Source organism: Ptychodera flava, chromosome 1 (assembly GCF_041260155.1).
Source record: "Ptychodera flava strain L36383 chromosome 1, AS_Pfla_20210202, whole genome shotgun sequence".
In the NCBI taxonomy this organism is placed as follows: Eukaryota; Metazoa; Hemichordata; class Enteropneusta; family Ptychoderidae; genus Ptychodera; species Ptychodera flava.
The window spans coordinates 60,192,501-60,212,412 of record NC_091928.1 but is presented as its reverse complement, the minus strand read 5'-3'; the positions used below and the strand labels follow the sequence as shown (position 1 = coordinate 60,212,412).

The 19,912-nt window shown below is 37.7% G+C and overlaps 1 long non-coding RNA gene across 1 annotated transcript in view; it reads right to left on the bottom strand.

Moving 5' to 3' along the window:
• Nucleotides 1-6,297: 6,297 nt before the first annotated feature.
• The window catches only part of LOC139144708 (uncharacterized), an 88,079-nt gene continuing 74,464 nt past the window's right edge, over nucleotides 6,298-19,912 (bottom strand). The window contains exon 3 of the long non-coding RNA XR_011554847.1: nucleotides 6,298-7,243. This is a non-coding gene — a long non-coding RNA (uncharacterized lncRNA). The remainder of the gene's footprint in view (nucleotides 7,244-19,912) is intronic.

Below are 19,912 nucleotides of genomic sequence, written 5' to 3'. Positions count from 1 at the left end.
CAGACTTGTCGGGGCTGACACACCAGAAGGAGTAGTCGCGGTTATGGTTAACAGAAATGCTTACAACACACATGTTAGGGGTCGTGCTATACCTCAAGCTGGGTCAAAAGCTGTTAATACACAAATGCTTCAGGAAGGCATGCCGCTGTTTAATGTTTTTAACAAAGAACACCTAGGGAACTATCCAGGGGATTTAAATATTGGACTTAAAGGTCCTGATAATGTTAAAGCTTTTAATGATAGTGTTATTGCCGTGAAAGAAACAAATCCCCATGCATTCAAAAACAAAAACGCATTTACAAAGTGGGTTTCAAATAACAAGCTTGGGATTGGCATGGCAGCTGTGGGAATTGCTCTCGATGCTGTGAGTATAACAGTTGCTGTATTAAATGACAAAGGAGAATGGGGTCCACACGTCACTCGGACTATGTCCAGCATTGCAGGTGGCCATGCAGGTGCTTTAGCAGGGGCAGAATTGGGTGCGATTATTGGTTCAATATTTCCAGGAGCTGGTACCGTTATCGGGGGTCTGGTGGGGTCACTCCTTGGAGGGATGATAGGCTCCTTGGCCGCAGATAAAGTCGCCGGAATATTAGTGTCAATGAGTCGTGTTGCTCCGGTTTGGGCCCCCCTGAGCTTCTTATTGAACCATACCCCTTTGGAACCCCTGAATGTGATTTCAGTTTACCCGACAGAGGACCCCCCTCACTTCCTTTCAATGTACCTTCACAAACTGCGCCGAAATTAAAAGGACAGCCTATGTCTAAAGGACCCCCTCCTTTTTAGTTTAGCCGCTGAAGTAAAAACCGATAAACGTGTTTCCTGCTGCATTGCCTTTTTGAAAAGGTATGGGCTGGTGCCGAATATTATATTTTGAGGTCTGAGGCTTTTTGAAAAAGAGTAAAATTTGGCAAAATTGTACCCTGTGTTTTGGACGTATTTGCGTTTATGAATAGCGAAGAATATTCGTTTCCCTGAAATATATCCTCAGACAAGTGCCTCTGCTTATAGTTCAATTTTCATCAGTGTATATCATCATATATAGGATAAAAGATTAAGAAATGTAAAATTACAAAAAATGGTTATCGACAGCAACAGAAAAAGAACAAAGCTACACTTTCGAGAAAAAGTTTATTTAGGTAGATTTGTCGAAAATGACAAGCAAGCATGAACGACAATGGTCAAGATCACTTGATTGTTCAAACAACGGCGTTACTGTGTTTTATTACATTATCGAAAATTCATTCTATATCTCTGGACTACCCCCTAAATTATGGGATGAAATTTAAAATTCTATTGCAAGTGTGTAATAGATGCATATGGACACTGGATGCATTACGCATTCATTGACATTACTTTCAAGAAACAGGTAATCATACGACTATGCTTAAGATTACTATCGTGCGAAATTGAGTCTTACTCTGTTTTCCATTATCCACAATTACTACGTGTTATCGTTAATGAAAGGCTGATATATTATGTATACAATTTTATGGGTGGGATTTCAAACAATACACACCTAACACTGTCAGTTTGTATTTGACACTTTTGAGTAGCAATTTAAAGCAGAGAAAGTACTGTTTACCTTAATCATAGAGAAAATTCTCGCAAAGTTAAGCTTCAGATGTATTACACTTTACTTAAACAATTTTTGTAGATGTAAAGAAATAAATATGTTTATTATGAGTATAGCATCATATAGTCTTCAATGATATGTACATCTAAGGATTTACCACTGAAAAAACTTTTCGTAGGACGATAAGTGGGTTAAACTGGAGGAAATTCACTTGTCAATGTTTATCTGTTACGTCAGTGTTTTAAGATATGTTATTCTTAATTCAGAACACGAATACACCATATAACTTAACAACTATGGTGTAACACTACACGAGCTGTGTATGCTTTTTAAGGGTTTCCTATTTGTTTAGATTTAATTTTTTATATGTGAGAGTTGCAGCATCAAACATGGAAGTTTTTTTGATCATATACATTTTTTCAATTAGTTGAGGGATCTGACCAATTTCCTCAAAGAATTACAGTTTAAATGATGATGTGTTTTAAACGATGATGTGTTCATTGACAAAAAAAATTAAAAATATATATATATTATATATATATATATACGTTTCACATTAAAGTTTACTGAGAACATACGAGAGTTAAAGAATACGCTTTTTTTACTGTCATATTGCAATGTATACTATTCGCAGCGACTTGAACTGGAAACAGTACTCTTCAACACAACGTCACAGACAAATAGAACAAACAGACCAGCAACGCGGCATGGCTTTTGTTTCATGGTCGTCACGGTAGACTATGAACTTTTCATATTAAAATGAGCTTCACAGGTGTTAGACCTTTGTTCTGGGTTGATAATTGCACGACATTATGCAAAAAGTACGACGAGATGGCATCGTGCTGCCATACTTACTTTGTGAGCTCCCTTGGCAGAAGCACTGCTTCACGCCAATCAAAACATAACACGCCCGCAGTTTCATAAACACATCCTTCAATAACCAACTTTTAATAGACGATATGACTGACCGTAAACCATTGAGTAAAACCAGACTGTATCGATAGAAGATTTTCAAATTTGGTTGAAACACACTCATTATAATTCATAAAAATGTGAGAGGAATTTTTAAAAATCCTAAAACTCACTTTCCCGAAGCTCAAAACTTTGCCGTTTTCGCCAGCACGCCGATTTCGCTCAGCACCACGTGACAACAACAACACTAACTTGCCGAACATACTTTCGCTTAAAAATTGGCGAAAATCCGGAAACTACCCTAGGGTGCATGGTCGGCACTCTTCAGAATAGCGAGGTGAGAGCTACCTGAGGCGAGGCGAACATGGATGACTTACGTAACCGCTTCACGCCTTGAACAATACCCGTTTCCAGTCTGTTTCTATTTGTCTGTGACAACGTTTACAAAAACTAACTCCTATTGTTAAACACATAGCCAAAGCGTAATTGTGTATATATCACAGCAGCAAGGCAAAGGTCATTGTTTGGCTTGAGTATGCAAACTGTAGTTGTAGAGTCTTATTAAGCAATGTTGTTCACATAAAATGTATTTGTAAGCGCAAATTATGGAAAAAGCAGCCATTTTGTTCACGATTGGGCATTTAAGATATCGATATTACTATACTCCTTGATATACTTGATGCAGTTTTCTGTAACGCTTTCAATTTAAATGTCATGTTTTTCAATTCTTTTACTCCAATGTCGACGTTCCTAAAAATTTATCGCTCTGAGTGAATGAAGCGGCAGAAAATCACATAATTATAAACGATCATTTTACTTACTCTTTCTTCCATCTTAACAAATAAGAATACATATTCAAAACATATTCAAAACAAAAAAATCAGTTGGACACTTACACTTTTCTTATTTATTTTTCACATTAAGTTCCTCCCAATAAACTTATATATCTTTTAGTTGATTGCTGTATTGAGTTACGGTGTATAGCATAGAGAATCGTTGAATTTTGATAGTGTATCCCATGCACATATACTTTCTGAATCGGTAAGATATAAAATTTCTTAAATAATCATTCAGACTTATAGTATATAATCAAGGTATAATGTTGGGCCATAAAAGTTACGGTGATTTATCTCCTATCGTATGGTCGCGTTTTATATAGCTCTGATGAAGATGATGTAGAATATAATTAGGTATCTAGCTCTGCATAGCACACTATTGAAAACCGATAAAAACGTTACTATCATTTGCTGGCGGTCGTGCTCTTTCGATGCGTTATTTGATTTTGTAGTGTGAATGATGGACAAGAACTGGAATTGTTTTAAATTGCATTATGGTTTTGAGATGCTTTTGATTTAAGAAATGTATTTTTATCATGCATGATTGCTGAACCTTTTTATTCAGAGTAATTACATGATGAGAAATCAATTCCATATACATTAAAAAACTGCATCCAGTCTATCGATTGTTTACCGTTTTTAGCATTTCACTGTGAAAGAATTGAAGAAATTGGTTCATTAAGTTTCAAATAAATACTTGACTAACAACAAGATACAGCACTGTGAGACGTTCGTATATGGACGATTGTAGAAACATTTGTGTGAGTCTATATCCGTTCTATCTTGAACTTTACATTTTGAACATACGCGCACGCACGCATACACACCTACCTAGCTACCTACCTAGCTACCAACCTACCTTCATACATACATACATACATGCATGCATGCATGCATGCATACATACATACATACATACATACATACATACATACATACATACATACATACATACATACATACATACATACATACATACATACATACATACATACATACATACATACATACATACATACATACATACATACATACATACATACATACATACATACATACATACAAACATACAAACATACATACATACATACATACATACATACATACATACATACATACACTACAACATACATACATACATACATACATACATACATACATACATACATACAAACATACAAACATACATACATACATACATACATACATACATACATACATACATACATACAAGACAATCTCCAATAAAATATTCAATTACAATAGGGCATTGCGACACTTAAAAATTGATGAATTTCTTCAAACACCAGCATCCTGTGACTGCTCTACATCCCCCTTCAAATAACTTTAGGTGGCCATGTCATCAATGGTGATCTGAACTTAATTGAACATCACCACCTAAGTAAGATATTATCTTGTGGACCCAACTTCAGTGAACCTCGCAGGATCAACTGGAACCATAATTTTAAGATCATTATGGACTCTGTTGAAGAATTTGCCAGGAAATGGGCTAAAAGGGAGGATGTGGAGTTGGACACTGTTTCGTCCTTCGCGCACATCTTTCCGAACTGACATAATATGCAATCCATAGACAGGTCCCCTAGCTGAGTTTTTGAAGGGGAAAAGAACTTTGGAAATCATGTCATAGGCCCTTTTGGGACGCCAATCGAAGGAAGACTCTGAATCATCCATTGATCTTTGCAAAATTAAAACCATCAATTTTACACACACTTTAATATGTCATCCATATCTATAATTTTCATGGACTTGTGGGTCGACATCTGCTTCACCATGTACCACTGACCGAAACCTCACAGCATTATACTATCAACAAATAAGAGCCAATGTCTGACACTCAGCCTAAAGAGATGTGTCTCAAAAAGAGAGCCATACCAATTATTTCATCTGATTTAGGGAGTCAAAAGCATTAACACCTGTGGCTTCACCTTGTCAGCAATTTCTAACCTCTCATATGAGGGTAAATGCGTCACCGTTCTTCAAGATCTAGTGCAATCAAGCCATAACCCCCTTTTTGACTAAGCTAGGGTCCCAAACAAAAAGCAAAGGGGTCAGAAACATCGGCACTTGCAGCTTCTTACAGCACCTTCTGCTATGATACCCCAAACCTCACTAAAATGGGTACAGCAAGATGATAGTGTGCTATTTTCCTTTCGGTACCGTCATGCAATCTTCAATTTTGCATTATTTTCACACCTTTAATTAGTAATTTTGGTTCTGAAAATAATTTTAACCGACATAAAGAGCCAAGTGACTTTACTGATAGTAATTTTTTGTGGCCAGGCTACGAGCTCACACGTAGATATACAGCATTTTTGAAACTCCGACAAAAAGGGAACGAGGGGCTTATAAATAAGCAGAGGCTATACTTAGGCAAATACGGTATACTGCAAAGGGTAACAGTGTCAGTTTGCTAATAAATCACTGCCATGAAGTAAAGTGAAAGGCTTTGAAAGGTTTCTCTTTGGGGTTTGACCTGATGCAACACAAATTAAGGAGAAAGATAAATCTCTATAGTATTGAGCTTATTTCATAAGTTTACACCAGAATATTGCCAGGAGGAATCATTTTGAACTTAGTGATCAACCCGGGCGACCAAAGCGGCAAATTTGGTGTTTTGAGAATCGATATCTGCTGAAATTCTCGGGCGATTCTAGTCAGTCAAGTGACACTTTGCATCTTGTGCTATTAAAATGGCATGGCATGGCTATGGCTATATTTGGTTCCTTGATTGAAATTTGCTTTTATTGTATAGTATGACGTGCACTTCACACATATCAAGACGATATCCTCAAAATGTAACTAAACGTTTGAAGTAAATTCAATGAGGATCGGTGCTTCAAATAAATCCTTGCATTCCATGAAATATCTCACACAGAAAAGCAGTGGGATTTGTTCCATTCATATAGTCACAAAAAAGGATGGAAACATTATTTTGTTATGATTTTTTATTTTGTCGAACTTAGATATTGTAATCAACTCACCTAAGAATAAGATATAAAGGTAGTTCTAACCAATATAAAAGAAAGTAACAATGGAAAGCATTCTTTTTACTTGTATGTATGTAACATTTATGAGTTTATATGATTTTTATCTAATAAGGTAACACTAATTTAAAGCATGCCAGTGAAATGGTAGAGACAATACAAATGTCAAAAGGAAGAATATTGGGCCAATAGGTATAATGTGCATATAAACTGTAGGTAGAAGATAATTGTTATACTGTAAATTAGCTTGATCTAGAAGCCAGTGGACAAATGCTTATAAAAGTAGACTAGTGTAGGTGACCAATACACAGACGTCCGTCTTCCTGGAAGAGATTTCTGTGGTTTTCGGTAGATTAACAGCTAAGTCTCTCTCTCTCTCTCTCTCTCTGAAAATTTCCCTTGTAGATCTCCTGAATGTCTGCTGAAGAACTTCCGCAGGTAACTCTATCTTTAGTAGATACAACAGTTCCACAAGGGGTAGTACAAGACATCAGAGGCACGGGCTTTAAAGAATTATCTTCCTTGTTATATGTTTACAGTAAAAGTGAGTGTTCGACGTCACGTTTTTTGTGGCATATTATCAATAGCGTGTTTCTTCTCTTTGTCTCTTTTTCCATTCATCGCGAACTTCATCGCCGTCGGGCGAAGATATGTTGAAATTACCACCATGCGACTCGTAAACTATAAAGTCGTAGTTTGCAAATGCTGTGCAGCACACATCCGCCTTCGTTTCCCGTCCTCAACCAGGGACAGTGTATTACTACCACCAGGAGTATGGATAAAAGTGATTTCGTCTGACTTGAGGGTTATTGTTGTATTGCGGTCGTCTGTATTAGTCAACACCGTCGTCGTGGTTTTATTTGTCTTGTTCCAAATATAGCTGAAGTTTGCACCCATGCTTGTCAACTTCGTTGCTAAAAATAAGAATCGGGAAAAAATGAACGTCGGGTTAACTAATTTGTGACAGCTCGTATGCATTGGAAAAATTTATTGACCTATTTTAAGATTGTCAGAGGTGATGCATTGTTTATCTGAACGATTTGATTGACCTGCATTTTCCAACAAGGATCTGCGATCTGCTGAGAAATTGCGTCTATCCCCTCCTCGCGGTTATTTTACTAAATCTTGTAGTCAGAGACCTTTTTCGGTATGTGCTTTTATGCTGTTGAATGCACTGCCTTTGGAAAGTCGCTGCATTTGTATCATAACATGGTCAATCTTTTTTCCCTTATTAAATTTCGGACCTTAGGTTTAACTTAGCTCTATGTTCAAACCAACCCCGAGTTCAAATGTTTATGGAAGATAAGAAATAACGAAGAATCTCTTCAGAGGGCGCTAGACTACATTATGGAAGTGCATATGTATGTAGTTCTTTGGTGGGAAAATGTTAAAGCATGATCAGCATAAGGTAGTGCTCGGGTAGAGATGGCAGTTCGTACCTGAGGATCGTTCACAGAATGGCGGATGAACTTGGAAAACATTTTTCAGAATGGCACGCTTATCTTCAAGGTATTTACAAACATCGTTTCATGCCAGGAAATGCCAAGAGGATTTGACCGGTTGACCTCGCTGTTAATTTTATGCAGGAAATTACAATAACAAAGCTTGGTCTAATGACGTATGCCTTGAGGGCGGGATCGCCAGTGGTATAGGGGGAGGAGTACCTTCCCGATGGTGATAAGTGGTGCGGATTACCGTCGCCTAGGTGACTGGCGTATACGCGTGCCAAAAGACACCTATGGTTGATTTCCGGTTGACCAGTCTGATGGCAGAGTTGCAAATACCTGGACTGAACTATTTTGTATTTTGTAGGTGTCGTTGGCACTTTGACAATAAAAGTAAAGATGCACACATATTGAGTTTATTGTCTTGTTTATGAGCGGCCAGTATTTCCAACGGCATAAATTGTGTGCATTTGCCCTAGAATAAATGATTTCGAATAAAACATCGCGAATGTAACCACATTCCTTAAGCTCGACGTACACTTAATTGCCCCAAAGAACCATGGAATCGCCCGACTTCGATTGAAAAGATGAGCCTACAGAAATTTTTAAAGCTCAACAAAATTTGATTCACGAATCCCGTTCGTGTCCCAGTTAGTTTTTCTAAAAACTTGGACTATGGTCTTGTATGCTTTTTTTTCTCGGCCAGACCAAATTTAATACCTACCCTGACAAAAGTGTCGTAATGTTTGTGTATCCAACAGGCGCACTGCAGAGTAAATCAAAGTTCTATCGCCCAATGGCCATGAAATCATTCAGGATCACCATTTTGCCTTGACTTTTGACAATGAACGGACATAGACGAATAGAACTTTGCTTTTAATACTCCTTTATTTCCCCGTATGATCGACTTCACTATTACGTACATTTGGTCACAGGTCACCCAGAAAAAAATGAGTGGGTTCAATGATACTGTGGCCGGAAATTTTTTCAGAACGAGAAATTTTCGCAAACTTCGCGAGGGCAAAAGAAAGCGAAAATTAATCCTTGCGATATATATAAAAAAACATTGCGTGATTTACATCATGAAATGTAACACACTCAGTGCCATGATCACTGAACTTTTATAGTAAGCCTGTCACCTTGAAGGTAATACTTGAAGATAACACGAGGGCTTCAAACGCACAATGGTACAAACATGGAGGTACGAAGTTCCTACCTCCATGGTACAAACAACACCACAAGTGTGGCCGTCCCCGTCTCGGGGCTGTTCTCGGAGCGGGACCGTTTTCTCTGGTTTTCCGTCAATGTTTTCCACCATGGACAAATGGTAACAACACTGAACAAAAACCTGAATTATCTGCTTGTCAACCCAGTTTGTGTCAGTGCCGCCGGTCACGCGCACCACCCAAAAGTTTGACCGTCACTTAATATCGAACAGTATTCAAAGACTGCCCGTCATTCTTCTAGCACTGTCCGTCACGAAATTGGCCTTTCAATACAGTAATAGGTCGATATCTTAATATTCCACAACATTTACTTGTGATATAAACTTATAAAATCATTGTCCAGGACCCCCAAACCGCCGATCGATTGACGACCGGATAGTTATGCCGCTGACGCTGATATTCACCGGTGGTTGCCTGTGTGTGCGTACATGGACAGTCTGCATAGCCATTGAATGTGGTCTCGATTTTGATCAAACTTACAATTAAGGGGTATATATCAAAACTGATAAATGATTTATGTTTTCACATGGATTCACAAAAAGTTTCGCCCGGTGTTTATTTTGGCCCTAGAATTCCATCTACCCACCCTTTGCAGAGTAGTAAGCTTATTGGGCAAGTAAACATGGATACGCCGGTGCGATTCAACGATCAACCTGTATATCGGATCGAAAGTCAACAATTTTACGGCTCGGACTATTATTTTACAAGTTTATATAAAAAGTATAAGGCGCGGGGTATTATATATTGACAGATTACTGTAGCTATGATAGGCTACATTCAGGACTGGCAGTGACGGACAGTAATTAGTAGGCAAAACAGGTGGTTTCACCGTGGGCAGAACTCGGTGCAATGATACTGATCATTAATAGTAAGCCTGTCACCTTGAAGGTAATACTGTAGGTGAAACAAGGACTTCAAACGCACGATGGTACAAACAACACCACAAGTGAAACGTACACATAGAAATACACGCGTTCCTACGTTGTGCCCACCCGGGCCACGCGATTAAAATATGACTGATACTGCTGGATAGTGTTAATTGGTCGGTAAACAGTCAATTAATAGTTTAATTGACTACCTTGGTGATTGGCAGGTCGTGTCCAACGACGCATATGCAAAGCAGGCCAAGAGACAAAGGCCCGCAAAGATATTGACAGCTGGCCAGGGGTCACCATGAATACGTAATGACGCTTCACTACGCAGAAACTGCGTAGTCAAGCCCTTCTTAACCGGTCAAATCCTCTTGGCATTTTCCCTCATGATTTCAGAAAACTGCTAATCATGAGTTTACTTTGGACTATGTACATGATGTGACTTATATAAAATGATATCGTCATCACTGCAAAAATTCAAATGAACACTCAGTTTTGGAATACACAGGCCATAGCAGACGTGTACACGACGGAGCGAGGCAGTTCAACAGGTCTCCAATCTTCAAACAATTTTATTGAATAATACTGAGGTTTCTGAGACACGTCGGTATTATTCAATAAAATTGTCTTCGGAGTAAACCCTGATAACAAAAAAGCGTCAATGATTACACTGTTGCTCCTCAGTGCATTTAGTTGCAGGATGCGTGGAGAGAGGTTTTGGGAATGTTGCTGAGAAAGATGCAAAGAAAGGGTTGAAATGTGAAACTAATAAAACCTATTGTTTTTTAGCAGTTAGCGTCCAGCTTGGTAAATGTGCCATCTCGTACATGAAGGCAAAAAAACATAATTTTCACATGTCCACCAAACTTGGAATTTGCATAAATCAACAATATAACCCAAATTGTTTGATTTGCAATATTTTGTGCGTTCCTTGCTAGAAAATTCTGACCTGATTGAATTATTCCAGGAAAACTTGCACTCATGACTGGACAGTGTTGACTGTGTATTGCATGCACTACATCTGCTGTGATTATGGATTGACAGACAACCACACTGCATCAAAGAACTGTAAGTTTACGAAGAAAATATAATTCCAAACAAACTTTTTTGTCATTGATAGCCTTGACTTTCTTTGGATATTGAATGGACATATTTATGAAAGACGTCACTTTAGCTTGTCCATAACACTGAATGATTTTTGCGGAAACTTGATCTGCTCAGCAAGTACACATGCTTACTCATAACGGCTGGATCACGATGATCACAACAGTGTTTTGTGATTTTCCGATACAAAATTAAAATATTGTGATTAATATTTCAATTGACTATGAAGTTGCAAATTTTTCTTTGGGTGTTGAAACATTTTAGAACAATATGTCACAAATCAACACACCAAACAGCGATGTTCATGTAAAAACAACCTGCTGATTTTCATGGACTTTCTGATCGCCCACTAGTATGCCTGTGTTTCCTCTGGCTTCTATAAATTCTTAGCATATTTTATGGATTTATCATGCCGAAGGGTTACTAAATAATGATTAACTCTTTATTTGTTTTCCGTGTTTTATAGACCAGGGTCGCGTGAATAATTGCCTATTTGATATATTGTTAGTCTATCCTCAACTCAGCAATACAAGCATTCGCATAATAGTGCACCAAACGACGATAATACAGCCGAATTGTCGCTAATTGTGTTGCCTATTGGATTCTTGAATGTATTCAATATTTTTATATTTACTATGTATTCAATATTTTATATTTACCATTCCGCTAAAATACAGACAACAATCCATGATAATAGTTCGAGGTTATTACACGAAGTTTCGGTGATACCGCGTCGTATTCTCGTGATGTGTCCGTATTTTGACGAGTTGCGCAACAACTCGTCAAAATGCGGACACATCACGAGAATACGACACGGTATCGCCCATAATTCGTGTACTAACCCGTTTATCATACACGCATGCTTTAGTTAAGACTGTTTTCCTACGGATGCTCCGACATTGACGTTGAAATCAACTGAAGTCGATCTTGCTTGCCCATGGCTGTACTTATAAAAAGTTGATTGCTAAGGAGTGATGACAACCGTATGAGTTCTTGACATTATTCCGCTATTGGGCCACTCTACTTCAAGGAAGGTTTATGGAGCACTTTTAAAACGAACAATTTAAATATTACGATTTCAACACAGGTTTTCACAATTTGAAGAAAATTTATTTTTAGTTTAAAATGACGGAGGACGTAAAACATAGGCTGGAGTGTGTTTGGTGTTTTGATACATACCCTCACCCCTGCGTGAAAGTTATGAGGACGCCAAAATCTGGTCAAAATACTCGCACCACGCCAGTGTTCGATTTCTAACTAGATCGAGTATGAAAAGCATAGAGCATACAGCAAGCAGCTCTGCGGCATCTATGAATGTACAGTGAATGCACTGTGAATATTTTTCAAATCAACAATTATTGTTTACCATCATTAACTTGCTACTGCATAGAAGCAAGCAATCATCACTACCATCAACTGGGTCACCAAAAGAACTCACTGAATGTTTTGCGACATTCTACGATGAAAAGATACAAAAGATACGGCATGACCTGCAACTCAACCTTTCCACTGGGAAGATACATGGAGTACAGCAACATAGAGATATGTGTAACTGCTTAACATCTTTTAGGACAGCTACAACTGATGAAATCAATCAGATCATAAATTCTTCTCCAAATAAACCCTGTAGTCTTGACCTGCTGCATTTCTGATACAGAAATGTCTCAACATCCTTTCTCCGACATTAACTGAATTAGTGAATCTATCAATTGTCAGGCACTTTTCCAAATAAACTCAAGACTGCTGTTGTGCATCCAATCTTGAAGAAATCACACTTAGATCGTGCTGACCTTAAGAACTATAGACCTGTATCAACCTCTCCGTTCTTTTCCGAGATGATTGAAAAAGTTGTAGCTAAACGATTAACTAGTCATCTACTTTCAAATCAGTTGACCGAACTCTTGCAATCTGCATATAAGAAATCACATAGTACTGAAACAGCACTGACCCGTGTTCAGAATGAGATATGAATGGCACTGGATCGACAGAACATTGTCATGCTTGTACTTCGCGATCTGTCAGCAGTGTTTGATGCAATTGACCACCAAATACTTCTCTCTCGTTTGTCCCATCTAATGGGTGTTCGTGGTACCGCATTAATTTGGTTTGAATCATACCTTGAAGATCGTCAACACAGAGTTTGCATAAATGGTATGTTTTCCGACCTTAGGAAAGTCAACTATGGAGTTCCTCAGGGCTCTGTTCTTGGGCCTATCTTGTTCACAATTTACACATCACCACTCGGTAACATCATTCGAAGATATAACATAGAGTTTCATCTTTATGCGGATGACACCCAGCTCTATCTTTCCTTCAGGCTACAGAATATCAACATGAGCATATCAAAAATGGAAAACGCGATCGCAGAAATTCACAACTGGATGACCATTAACCTTCTCAAACTGAACTTGGATAAGACGGAATTTTTTTAGGTTCGCAGGCAAACCTCCATAAACTGAACATACCATCCCTGCGAATTGAGGGCTGTACCATCATTCCGACAACGTGCGCTAGAAACCTTGGCGTTCTCTTTGACAACACAATGAGCGTGAACAACCACGTAACTGCAGTGTGTAAATCATCATACATGCATATCTGACATATCAGCGCCATACGAAATATTAACAGAAGACGCAACAAAGCAGATAGTTCACACATTCGTAACATCCAGACTGGATTATGCTAATAGTCTACTTTATGGTATGACCAAGTTAAATATGCGGAAGCTTCAACTCGTCCAGAACACTGCAGCTCGTCTGATTACAAGAGTAAAAAAATCGACAACATTACTGATGCTCTTTGTCTGAAAACCAATGTCTGTTAGTTGTTTCGAAAGTTGTGTCTAAGACCTTTAGAAATCGGGCCTTTTGTTCTGCTGCTCCAATCTTATGGAACGAGCTTCCACTTGAAATTAAAACCTGCAAGTCGCTTGACATTTTTGAGAAGAAGTTGAAAACTCACTTTTAAGCTTTCTTATACGCTGTGATGCTTTTTATACTGTGTACCAGTTCTTTATTCATTTTTTTTCCGTGTTGTTAGTTTTATTTCCACAATTTTATCTTGGTTACATTCTTAGTTACAGTACTGTACAGTGCAAGAACAAACTTGGTAGAATAGTAAACATCTGTAGTAAAATAATTGGAGTACAACAAACCAGTCTCAGTACATTGTATAAAAAGCAAGTTTTACACAAAGCCAATTCTATAGTCAGGAATCATCACCACCCACTTTACAAGTAATTCAATATTTTACCATCTCGCCGGCGTTATAGGGTTCCAATAACTAGAACAAATAGATCAAAACATTCGTTCATTCCCACTGCAATTTCTGTACTGAATCAAAACAGAAACGACTAGTCATCTCTGCTTTTAATGTGTACTGACCTTTTTTAAATATTTTATACATGTCTTATCTTTGTAACTTTTTAACTTGCCCGCTGTCGTACAAAGAATTGCCCACGCTTTTGGATAATAAAGAGCTATTGTATTGTATTTTATTGTATTGTATCGTATTGTAGTTTTTCCTTTTATCCATTTTCCTTCAATGTTCTTTTATTTTTATTGTTGCCATTTCTTTTAAGCGCCTATGAGCACTTTTGTTGATATATGGCGCTATATAAGTGCTTAATTATTACAATTATTATTATATAATAGCCGTACCAATCTGTTTATCTCGAAGAAAATTTACATGTCCCCAGATGTCAAATATGCCGAATTTACCATCTTAGAAAGAATTTTGTGAGCGGTTCGTGATTGTGTTACTGTAGGAATAAAACATTTCAAAGGTATTTCCGTCGTCTGCTCGTATATTTTCGTTCCTGGCTTGCTTAAACACAACCAAACTTCCTTTAACAACCTTAACAAAAGTTTGACTTTCCCTAGATCTTACATTATATCTGGAATCTGCACCGGTGCCACCAGACACGATCATGAGCTGTGAATCTCACTGACAGGTACAAATCGGAAATATTATGTGCACCTTCAACCTTCAACGTTCAACAATTCTCACCTAGATACTTAAGTTCATCAACAGGAAACCTGTCGTAAAGCAGTTCTATCATGATGCTCTGTCAACTGGTATCTTAATCGCAGCAGCGTAGACGACATGAAAACACTGCACTGCATGGGACAGCCGTGAACGATGACAGGTGTCGGCAAATGATACAAATTTCAATACATATGTTTGTATGTTTTTGGTACAACTGAACTTGCGCCTAAGTGCACTTCCCATGAACTGACAGCAAACAACAAAATTTTTACCACAATCATAATGACGTTTCGGTTTGTCATTTGTTTTATTATCTCAGCTTTCTGTTATGTATATATACCAATGAAGTTCAAGCACTCCAGCAATGGTCACACGTACGCGTAGCTGTAAGTAGTTCGATTACAGTAAAAATATAATTCGTATTTCAACATGTTAAAATACGCGTCAACATCAGTAGATGGCTAAACAATAGGAGAATGGTAATACAGGCATAGCATGTATGATAATAGCTGTAAGTATTATAGAGTTTTCATGCAGTATAAGGGATTCTGCATGCTTCTAATGACATCATAAATTATGATAAAATTATGAAAAATATTGATGCTGGACCAATTCACGTATCGCAAATGAAAACAATATCAATCCTTGGCACCTCTAGAATATTTTAATTGGTCTAAAGGAGCAAACCGAATTCCATGGTGTGACAAAAGCCATCTTGAAGGCAATTTCATGACTTTCTCACCTTACGCTCAGAGCCAAATACACTGATTACAAATCAACCTCACACTACATAATTTCTCAAACAATGATAAAATTATGATAATTTTTAAAACACGAAGAACAAGTACACATATACAATTTTGTTTAAAAGGTCCGATGTTTGGTCATTAAAGTCATTAAAGTACTTCTTCTACAAAAATCGAAAAATGATCAAATATGTTAAAAAGCCAGTCTCTCTGAATATGCTAAGCTTTACCCGATCGCCACCAATAGCGCAGGCTATGTCAAAAGTGCGACTTTATACTCTCACACCCTAGACTTAAGAAGTAAATTTTACATATGAGACAAAAATACAAATTCCGTCAAAAACGCCTGTAAGAACATTGTTAGTCAAAGTGTTTATCTTATCAAAACGTGCATAATGTATACTCTTATCTGTTAGTAATAGAAGATTTGTTTCCTTCATTGAAACATGGGAAAAAACGATAAGAAGCTTAAAATTATATTGCCAAAAAAATATGCATAACGATGCGTTGTTTACATAGAAGATATCTTTCCAGAAGAGCCTATCCACGCTTTTCATAAATATACTCTCAACGTGATGTGTGATTGTATGCCTTAAGTGGGAGCTGATATAGTAGCCAACACCAACACCTCTGTTTTGTTTTAATCTACAGCAATACGAATACAAGTCAAAATTTCCTAAGATAGAACATAAAAAATCTAACGTTATCAGTTTATTACTAGTCAGCATACTGCATGGAACAAAAATATCAATTACGATGGGTTGTTACGTTATTAGGTGCAAGCTTTGCAGCTTTAGACCTCTGGCTACATTTGGAATTATGTTATATGCCATTGACGGCTTGCAAAATAAGGTGATGGCAAGTCTGAAATACTTTGGATGCTACGTGTGTTCCATATCAAGATAAACCAGCCCATTAGGTTTCGTCAGTTTGTATGTTTTACGGTATCAGCAATGAAAAATATTAGCTTTTTCTATTTGATCATCGTAGCAAATATCAGACAAACATCAAAATCGCCCGACGGATGTCTTCCCTAGTCAATTTTCCAACCTTCTAATAAACGCGCTACTGTAGAGATTAAAATCTAAAATGCATAAACAACAGGTAGGATTATTTTCACTCTAAGTCACAATAGAGGCTGAAAATTCAAACTTACCAGCGTTTCAGCTGAGTCAGATAATAGGGCGAGATCTCGAATGAGACAACCTTATTCGGGACACTCTCTCTTCAGGTGTACTGATTCTCAGAAGAGTGATATGTCTTCTCAAGTTTTTAAGGGATTTCATAAGAGGAACCAATACACTCGCATAATGAGGGTTTTCATGCGTAAATAATTGTGAGTAAAAAGAGAGCAACCATCTGAAAAAGGGGTTTGGTGTACATGAGAGGGAATGGATTACATTGGACTTTACCTCTCAAGAAAGTAAAAGGTTATCACTTCAACACCAGAAAGTGCTGCTATTAGGCAAACTAAAAGTTTATGATCATTAGAATACTTCAGCATTTTAGCCTTCTGCAAAATGTATCAAGAGAGACAACATGCGTGGCTTTTAGCTCAAAGGATATATATCTTTTGAAGTACAAGCTATGAAAAGTAAATTTCTATGCTTGTGGCTGACCAAGTTTACTTAACCTTCCTATAAATGGAATGGTTCAAACCCATCCTGAGCAACGAATCAGAGCGATGCAAGGAAAACTGTCAAAATTGTTTACGGACCATTAAGAGGAAACAGAGCAACAATGCTGTCAACACTAATGGTAGTATACCATAATAGTAAAAGAAAATGATCGCTGAATTTGGAAACCTTTATAAATTTGCATTCGTGTTAATGCTAGTGTTTTCTCTTCTAACAGGGGAAATAGAATAGAGAAAGTATATGAGAAAGAATGACGTAGTTGGCGGAGCAAATAGAAAATATACGCATATTGCAAGCTAGCCTGGGTTTGGGTCGAAAAGTGAAGAGGAAACTTTTTACGATAGCACTACATACGAAAACAATACATGGATAATATAACTTTTTTATTGTGTATGACACTAAACTTTCTGGTTTCTGAAAAAATTAGCATATTTTCAAAGCGTTTAGATAAACTTATCTGAGTATTACTAAATATAATCGCGGTCAACAACACAAATGTATGAGTGAAGGGACGGCTTGTGCCCCTTTAGACAAGCTAATGTGGCTGTAAATGATCTGAAGTTTGAGAGACATAATGTTAATATTAATTTGACCTCGTTAATCCCCCATTTCAAAACGTCTTCTTTCATGACAGCTCTGCGCTCACACAGAATTTGACGGGTTGCAAACCGTCAGCCTGGCCTGAAAAGACGTTCTGCACCCTGTCTATTAGTTATTCATAGTTTACTCTATTACTCTTATGCGATTGGCACCTTCAGATCGTCTTACAAGCGATCGACTGTTCCAAATATACGGTTTCCACTGGATTAGCATTTACCAACAGAGCCAATGTCTCAAGGCTTCTCAAACAGCCAATCAAAATGTGACATTCCACAACAAAGCATAATCGCATACAAAAGAATAAAAAAACATGAGTGAAGGCAAAACTTGACAAACTGCCGAACAGAAACGACACTTTAACAGCGTCTTCGACACAAGGTTGCACCACAGACAATGCCAACGACGCAGTGACAGCGTTTTAACAACGCTGTTAGAAGAGCACAGCAATCTAGCATGAAACTAGAACCACAATAAGTCAAGCGACTGATGGTCAATATATCTTGATCAGACACGTATTCTTAAACTACAAAAGTCAATCAACGAGGACAAACAAAACCAGAAAAGACACGCTAGTGAAGGCAAGACCTCATAAACTAACAAACGAAAGCAACGACGCAGTGTTAGCGTCCCCAGCACAAGCTTCAGCACGTCAAAATATAAACTAACAACACTATTAGAAGAGACAGCAACCTAGAACTACGAAAAGTCTGGCGAACGGTGGTCAACATATCTCGATCAAAAACACGAATTCTAAGATTACAAAACTCGATCAAAAAGAAGAAAATCAACATAAATGAAACATTGGTGGACTGAAGACCTCACAAACAAACAAACAAACTAACACCAAGGACGCGATGAAAGCATCTTGAACACAAGCAACAACAAATAAAACAAGACATTTGAATAATACTTGTAGAAATGTAAACCAATCAAACACAAACCAAAAACTACATAAACTCAAGCGACTGATGAAGAAACATCTCAGGGTTCCGAAACAAAAGCATCAAAGGATGACATTGACTCAAACATAACCAATCCGGCTTTGTCTTGCCATGGCACACTCGTTCTATGAATTACCAAATCACTATACAATGGAACACAAACAAACAAACAACATAAAAATGGCTAAGAAAACAGTACACGTGAAGTCCCGCATGGAATATATATATATATATATATATATATATATATATAATATATATATATATATATATATATATATATATATATATATATATAATATATATATATAAAACCGTACTCTCTGTGCCCAAGTTCAGAGGTTGCCATAAAGCCATTATGGTGATAACCGGGAGGGCACATTGTATACATTTTGTGTATTTCGCTCACTGCTTTAGTAGTTAGAGCACTCTGAGATTGTTTGGGCAGCCTCTTGCGTAATATAAGGGGCGTTCACTGTTGGCACTATGCTTCGCTCATGGTATGTATTGCCATTGGAGCACTCTGGTGAGTCCATATTTTCAATCCTCAACAATGTGTAACGTACTCTCTGTGCCCAAGTTCAGAGGTTGCCATAAAGCCATTATGGTGATAACCGGGAGGGCACATTGTATACATTTTGTGTATTTCGCTCACTGCTTTAGTAGTTAGAGCACTCTGAGATTGTTTGGGCAGCCTCTTGCGTAATATAAGGGGCGTTCACTGTTGGCACTATGCTTCGCTCATGGTATGTATTGCCGTTGGAGCACTCTGGTGAGTCCATATTTTCAATCTTCAACAATGTGTAACCGTACTCTCTGTGCCCAAGTTCAGAGGTTGCCATAAAGCCATTATGGTGATAACCGGGAGGGCACATTGTATACATTTTGTGTATTTCGCTCACTGCTTTAGTAGTTAGAGCACTCTGAGATTGTTTGGGCAGCCTCTTGCGTAATATAAGGGGCGTTCACTGTTGGCACTATGCTTCGCTCATGGTATGTATTGCCGTTGGAGCACTCTGGTGAGT